The following is a 7,583-nucleotide window of genomic DNA, read 5'->3' on the forward strand; positions in this document are numbered from 1 at the left end:
ATGTCTTTGCGACAAGTAAAAACTGTCTGTAAACACCTAACAAATTCTGATGGAAACTCTAAATTCGCTATGTTTGCAAGCATTCACCCTCAGCGAGGTACCAGCTTTATCAGCCTTCAGATTTGTAAAAAGGCCGATGCCGATATTTGTCAAAATGCCAAATATCTGCACCAAAAATCAACCCGATAATTAGTCTATTACTAGTGTGTATCTGTTGCTAAAAGCCTCCAGACATGCAATGTCAGGGGTGTAGCTCAATTATAACCTAGTATGGTAGGTACTTTTTGAAGAGTGGCTGAGCTCCCATTTTTGCAGATATAAAAATTTAAAAATTTAAAAATAAAAAATTCTACAAGGCTGTATCTCTCTGGTGTTATCTTAAACATTCTCCAAAATATGGTTTCTCTTGGATGATTCATTTCACAGATATTGAGGCTCAAAAATTGAAGTAAAGCAGGGGTGTCAAACTCAATTTTTGAGGGGGGCGCTTGAGATAGCGTGTGGATGTGTCTGGGTCGCATCAACGTTTCCATAAAAAAGGCTTCAAGTATTCAAAAAAAAAGCTAATCCAATCTTCTCAATCTTTACTGATAACAGTCCAGCCCGTGAAAAAGATGGCTGACGCAGTCCTCTCTCTCATCTACCTGATGCTTTGCTTACTTTTCAGCAACTCTGTCTGCATTCAATACATGTCAGGGTGCCCCTGGCCTGTACTCAACTCTACGTTTTTTCTTGAAACTGGTTGTCGCAAACCTTTCTTCACGGAAGATTTAAAAGACATGACTGGGACAGGGTGACAGGATATCTTTTCCTTTCATTTGGCGTCACTTCAGAATTATATTTTGCCAAAAGCTGTCATGAGCCTGAGCTTATGATAGCCCACCGTATGTGATTAAAAAACAGACACACACACACACAAAAAAAAACACCCAAAACACCCAGGATAATGACATGGCAAAAAAAAGTGGGGCTGCAAATTTTCCCCCAACTTCAGAACCATATTCCCAAAAAACTGACAACACGTATCAGATTCAACGTTAGGTTTTTGAAAAGATCAAATTCTTGTTCAAACCATATTAAAAAAAAAAGTGGGAGGGGGTTATGCCTCATTTTGACACAGCGATTTTTTAAAATGCATTAATTATGCAACTGTTGTGACTGCTGCAAAGCAATGCAGTCACATATTATTCTCCAGCATACTTATTATTATAGCTTTTTTTTTTTTACTGGATTTTTTCAGACAAATGTGGCTCACACCGTTGAACAAATGAGGTATCAAAAGATGCGTCTCGATCTCACTCGGCGGGGAATTGTTTTTTTTCTCGGAATTCTGAGTTCTCATGGCCACGCAATTCCCCAAAAAACATGCCAAAAAGTCTTATTTGATTTCAACAGGAAGTGACCCGGAAATGGCCTAAAATCAACAGGATGTAACCTGATTTCAACAGGAAGTGACCTAGAAGTGACCTGATTTCAACAGGAAGTGATCAGATTTCAACAGAAAGTGACCAGATTTCAACTACTACTACTACTACTACAAGTACTAAATGCGGCTTTCCACCTTGCAAGAGTCACATTTCCGCGGAATTTTTTCTAGTTAATCATAACCTGTAACACGCACCAAGAAAAGTTTTATCAGTCACGGCAGTTCAGTGGAAGACGCTTGTCCCTGTAAAGTAGTGATGGGACGGACTGTGATGAAGTTTGCATTTGTTCAGTGTGAATTCACTTGAAACACCAAATCTGCGTTTGTTAGGCTATCTCTAGCAGCAGGTGGCAACCAGCTCATCGTCATGTGGGTCACATTGCCATGTTTAAGTCACAAAGTCCCACTTTGTTGTAATTACATAAAATTTGTGTGTTTTTGTTATTTTTATCTTCATGGACATTTGTTGCCGGAATAGTGAGTTTGTAGCAACAAATGTCCGCGCAGAAACAAGGAACCGGCCAACATTAATTCCGTGTGGCACAAATATGGTTTTAAGATGATTAATTAGTTTTGATTTTCAAGGCAGAAATTGGTATTGACTTAACTGAGGTTGCCAACTTGATTATTATTATTTTTTTACCAGCCCTATTTAGATGGAGAGTTGATGAATGTAAGAAGTGTTTTTATTTTGGTCTTGACTTTCATTATATATAAAATCGATACTTTTTTTTAATTTTACGTTTGTGAATTGTTATATTGTATTGTTCTTTTTCCAAATGAAAATACTTCCAAACTGCCGACATTATCCCTGTCCCGAGATGCCAGCTTCACGTTTACATTATGTACTAGTTACACAAGGCGCACCACAAATATTATATGACAAATAATATTCTTATAATGGTCCCATAATGTTAAGGCTCTCCACCTACACTAACTACCACTACGACTGTGTGTGTTAAATTTACTTCAGCTGCTTTCTGCATCTATAACAATTAACATTGATGTTGTTGTAACGGTCTTTCGGGTAATTGAGCTCTCATAGCCCCAATCCTTGCAAAAAATGTTTCAATGTAGTGTTTTTTTTAATTTATGTTTACATTTTATGTCTTGTCCACTCCGTAGATGTTTTGAGAGCCACAATCAGATCACATAGACATACTGTAAGCATCATTCCTGTGACAATGAAGCAGTAGTCCCAGTTTTCATGTGACCTGCACTATCATCGCCAACAGCAAAACATTTATGGATCACTGTGTCCATTTTTTTTACATTAGTAAAATATTACATTCACAATCCCTGCCATTCTTGTTAGTATGTTTACATTCTTAGAGTTTTTACTCTTTTAACAAAAATAAATAAACAACTAAATAGATTGCCTGCATTTCCATGTGGATATGGCCTTACTGTACATCACCAACAAGCGATGTTATCGAGCAGAGCCTTTGTTTTGGTTGCAAACTGGCCACCAAAGTTCCTCTTTTCTTAAGTCAATCAACTCATGCTGTAACACGAGGTAACAAGCAGTTTCTTTTTTAGGATTCACATTTCTACAAACCAGTTTAAAATAAAAAGTTGCAGTTCAAGTAAATGACAAGTATTCTTGGATAATCTCAGCAATTGTGTGGATGTGGATTTTTACTAAAAAATAGTATAAAAAAAATTGTATAGAAATACAAAAACAAAAAGATACTTCTGTTCCATTTGGCAATACAGTATCTTTGTGTCTCAGGGTTATAAAAAAAAAGAAAAAAGAATATATTATTTCGAATAATAATAATAATAATAAATTAAAAAAAAACAAATTCCGATTTCCAATTATGTGATCGGATCAAGACAGTCCTATTTACTATGGTTTTCCAAGCACTTGACAAGTTCAAAAATACACAAATCAACAACAACAAATCACTCTTAACACACCTCGCACCACAGGATAACAAGTCAATCATCCAGCTTTAAACCAACCAGATAATCATTGTATGTGTGTGTGTGTTTATATATATATATATAATAGGAAATAAATGAATGCAAGGACAATTAGCACAAATATGATGAGGAGTTTATACATTTGGTTTCACAGATAAAAACAGCCAAGCCTAACTGTAATGTGAACTGCAATTAACATAGAATAACATTGCAATAACTGCTTTTGATGCTCACAGTGTTTTGTGCAAGTCATGTAAGAAATGAATGCCATATTCAGGGTTATTATACTATCGGTCGGCAGAAGTGCCAAATCCAGGTCCAGAAAGTAAAAATCCTGCCACAGTTTGCTCGGGATAGATAGCTGGCACCCATGGTGCTCGTTTAGCTAGCACTAGTAGCTAAAGGGTATGGGAATCTTTGACTGTCTCACAATTCGATTCCGATTTTGGGGTCTGTGATTTGATTCAGAATCGATTTTCGATTCAGAACGATTATTGATTCAAATTGATTTGATTGACAAATATTTCTGCTTCAATTCATAGATGTGCAAAGAATTGTCATGATCTACTCCAGTCTGCCTCGCTAATGCTAATTAGCGCGCTACTCGCGGCACTTTTATCTCTCAAAAGAACGGCTATTCATTCAAAACGCTTCAGGAATGTATTCAGCGAAGCATCTTAACATTACTCACCGGCATACGCTCTTCCTACACTGCAAAAAACAACAACTTTTATTGGCATAACTTGAACGTGACTTTTTTGTTCTACTCTCTAATGTGGCTAAAACTTAACAGTATATCAGAACGCGCGGAACCACACTGACCCTAAATGGTCAAATTGTGTACAACATGAACAGCGCTCCCAATAAAAGGTACAGACAAACAAGAGCAAGACAGTATAAAATAATTGAAATAAAAAATATTTTGGGACATATAAAATTGATTCTGAATAGTACTAAATAAGAATCGCAATTTTCATTAGCTTTTATGATTTTTTGGCACACCCCTAGTTTTTACTTTCTGGACCTCTGCCGGTAAGCATAGTTTAGCCGAAAAATTACACTGTGCATACATTACACAGTTTACATTTAAATTAACATTACGTAACACAAAAGACCAACAAGCAATATAAAATCACAAATAGTACTGGACTGGCACAAATAATCTTCCCTGGCATTTGACTTTCTGACCACCCTTGGCTACCACGTTGCTCTACCACTGATGTTTATTGGTTCAGTTGGCTCTTTATATTGCAAATGGATTAATGGGCTGCTCCCTCTAAATTGTGGTCCGGTCTCTTGGGGTAAAATGGACCAAAAATAATTATTGACTAGCACCACATCGGCCCCAAAAAAAAACTCCGGCCCACTGGGCATCTGCCCTGTATGCCAGATGGGCAGTCCAGCCCTGATCACAAACTATCACAAAGACGTAAGTTATTAAAAACTGAATCAATGATCAAAACAACACAAATGTGCAAACCAAAGAGTAGGATGGAGGTGGAAAAGGGCCAATTGCCTTAATCGGAGTTAGTTTCTCAAAATAAATTAACTACTGTTTCCATCCATCCATCCATTTTCTTAACCGCTTGTAACTACCGTTTCATGTTATCCAAAAAAAAAGCTGGCTTGATCGTGTTGATGAAGGCAGCATGAAGATGGTCGTTGTTGAGGACACTGTGTAGCCTAGCCCCCACATTGGAAAGCCCAAACTTGTATTGATGCAACCGCTACTTATCGATAGGCGGGTAGGAGGAGGAGGGGAGATCAGCAATGAGTCATTAACTTATGCAAGCATCACCACGAAGTCCTTTACCCGTTTGAAAAGCAAACGATTCGAACTTTTTGTGTCTTCGCCGCCGTGCGTTGTTCTTACTGGATTTCCATGCGAGTTGTACATACTAATGCGCCCAAAAAAAAGACAAAACTAGTAAACCGTTAGAACAAACATTGAAAACTTTTACCTTTCAATTACGTCCGTGCTTCTTCAATGTACGTCTTCAATCAAACATGATTTGCAACTATTTTCCGTTACCACGAGACTCGGGCTGCAGTTCAGTCTACAAAGACTAAATACGAATAATACAACGGGTCCATTGTGAGACTTTTAAGCTATTTTCCACCAAACACTAAAGTTAACCGGATTGGAACGCGTTTTTTGTTTTTCCATAAAAAAAAAAAGGAAGGCAGGTCAGGGAGCAGGAAGCGCGCCCCCTCCCATCCGGTACGCGACATTAAAAGAATGCTGTAAAAGTCGCCCGCACACACACATAATTTTTTTTGGGGTGTGGTGGGGGGCTTTTTAAGATGTACACAGCAGAAGAGCGTACAACTAAAACCCATTCCATCCCCATCCAGCTGAGGGCTGCACAGAGTCTGTACTGAAACTTTATTATTCAAAAAGGCCTTTGATTGCTGATGACAAAGTATTCCTTGTATTTGATATTTTTATATTGTGCTTTCAACCTTATGAAAAAGCGTGTTGCAAATACATGCATTATTACTACATGTATTATTAATTGCTATCATCATTATTAATTAAAACCAAATGCAAAGCAAAATTCATTTGTCGAGTATTGACGTTCATGATTTCAATACAGTGAATTTGTATTTTTTATTATCATATTGTATTTATAACTACAATGTAAAAAAAACTAAAATAACATAATTTTGATGTTTATTTTATTCAACAGATTTTTCCTATATTTTTTAAAAATATCATTTAATTTACAAATATAGACTGGGATCTTATATGTTGAATGTAAAATAACACAAAATCACTGTAACTGTGAAAACACAATATTCATGTTCTTTTACCTAAAAAAATGCATTAGAAATACATATATTTGTTGTGAAAATATGCTCACAAATTAATCTTAATTTCACAAGTATGTGTCTGTTATTCAAGGGAATAAACTGTAATATGCAACTTTAAAACTCAGGGGGGGGGGGGGCATTTAAAATTACTAAGAAATTAAATAGTAAAAAATATTAATTATACGATACATTTCTTTGTTAATTGACTAATATTTTTATTGAAAATAACTACAATTACTGTAATGTCCTAGGTGGTAAGATTAATTGACATTGTATTAACCTTTATTTTGAAAGGACATCTAATGAGATATAGAGAAAGGGGAACGCTTGAGAGGGTGAATAATATGCAAAGTAAAGAATTTGGCTAACTGATGCTGCCTCTGCTTTGGGGCATCAGCACTACCACCTAAGTATACATTTTATGTAATCTAAAATTATACAAAACAAACAAACAGTGGTAGCATGTCTGTGGTAGTCTAGTATCCCTGAGGTTGTGGGTTCGATCCGCTTTGTGAACATATTGAAGTATCCTTCAGGAAGATAATAAACTCCTAATGCTGCTTCATCAGAAGGAGAATGAGTAAATCAAAATGTGAAGCGGTTTGAGAGCCACATAAGATGTAAAAATATTATTTAAATAAATTACCATAACAGTAAACTGTTGCAATTTTAATCGTATATCTCATTAGATGTCCTTTCAAAATAAAGGTTAATACAATGTCAATGTAGTTATTTTTAATAAAAATATTAGTCAATTAACAAAGAAATTTATTGTATAATTAATATTTTTTACTATTTAATTTCTCAGTAATTTTAAATTACCCTTGAATAACAGACAAATATTTGTGAAATTAAGATTCATTTGTGAGCATATTTTCACAACAAATATATGTATTTTTAATTAGGTAAAATAACATGAATATTGTGTTTTCACAGTTACAGTGATTGTGTTATTTTACATTCAACATATAAGATCACAGTCTATTTTTGTAAATTAAATGATATTTTTAAAAAAATATAGGAAAAATCTGTTGAATAAAATAAACATCAAAATTATGTTATTTTAGTGTGTTTTTTTTTTACAGTGTAGTTATAAATACAATATGATAATAAAAAAAATACAAATTCACTGTATTGAAATCATGAACGTCAATACTCGAACGTTTAACCCTTGCACAAATGTCAACAAAATGGCGCCCATCAGTGACGGACTGAGAGGTCTCTCGGTACTTGACCCGGTTAGTGACGATTACACACAGCAAATCGGTCAGTGTTAAATTTCCAGTGTTCCATCAAATATGCAGTAAACAGTCTTATTTTAACACTGTCAGAGTAAATGTCCTTGAGTGTTGGGGTGGATGTTGGGTGTAACCTGAATAGCACTACCTTGATTGTTAAATTGTCCACACAAGAGTTA

The 7,583-nt window shown here is 35.4% G+C and overlaps 1 protein-coding gene across 3 annotated transcripts in view; it reads right to left on the reverse strand.

The window, feature by feature from the left end:
• The window catches only part of amot (angiomotin), a 33,010-nt gene extending 27,352 nt beyond the window's left edge, over nucleotides 1–5,658 (reverse strand). The window contains exon 1 of one of the 3 annotated variants that reach the window (XM_086057759.1): nucleotides 5,314–5,658. The gene's annotated coding sequence lies outside the window, so the exon portion shown is untranslated. Of the gene's footprint in view, nucleotides 1–4,043; nucleotides 4,092–5,313 lie in introns of those variants that run through there. The other 2 variants (XM_086057757.1, XM_086057758.1) reach the window with 2 other exon arrangements.
• Nucleotides 5,659–7,583: the final 1,925 nt, after the last annotated feature.

Source organism: Leptonotus elevatus, chromosome 16, assembly GCF_054856555.1.
Source record: "Leptonotus elevatus isolate MCC_2025b chromosome 16, RoL_Lele_1.0, whole genome shotgun sequence".
NCBI lineage: Eukaryota > Metazoa > Chordata > Actinopteri > Syngnathiformes > Syngnathidae > Leptonotus > Leptonotus elevatus.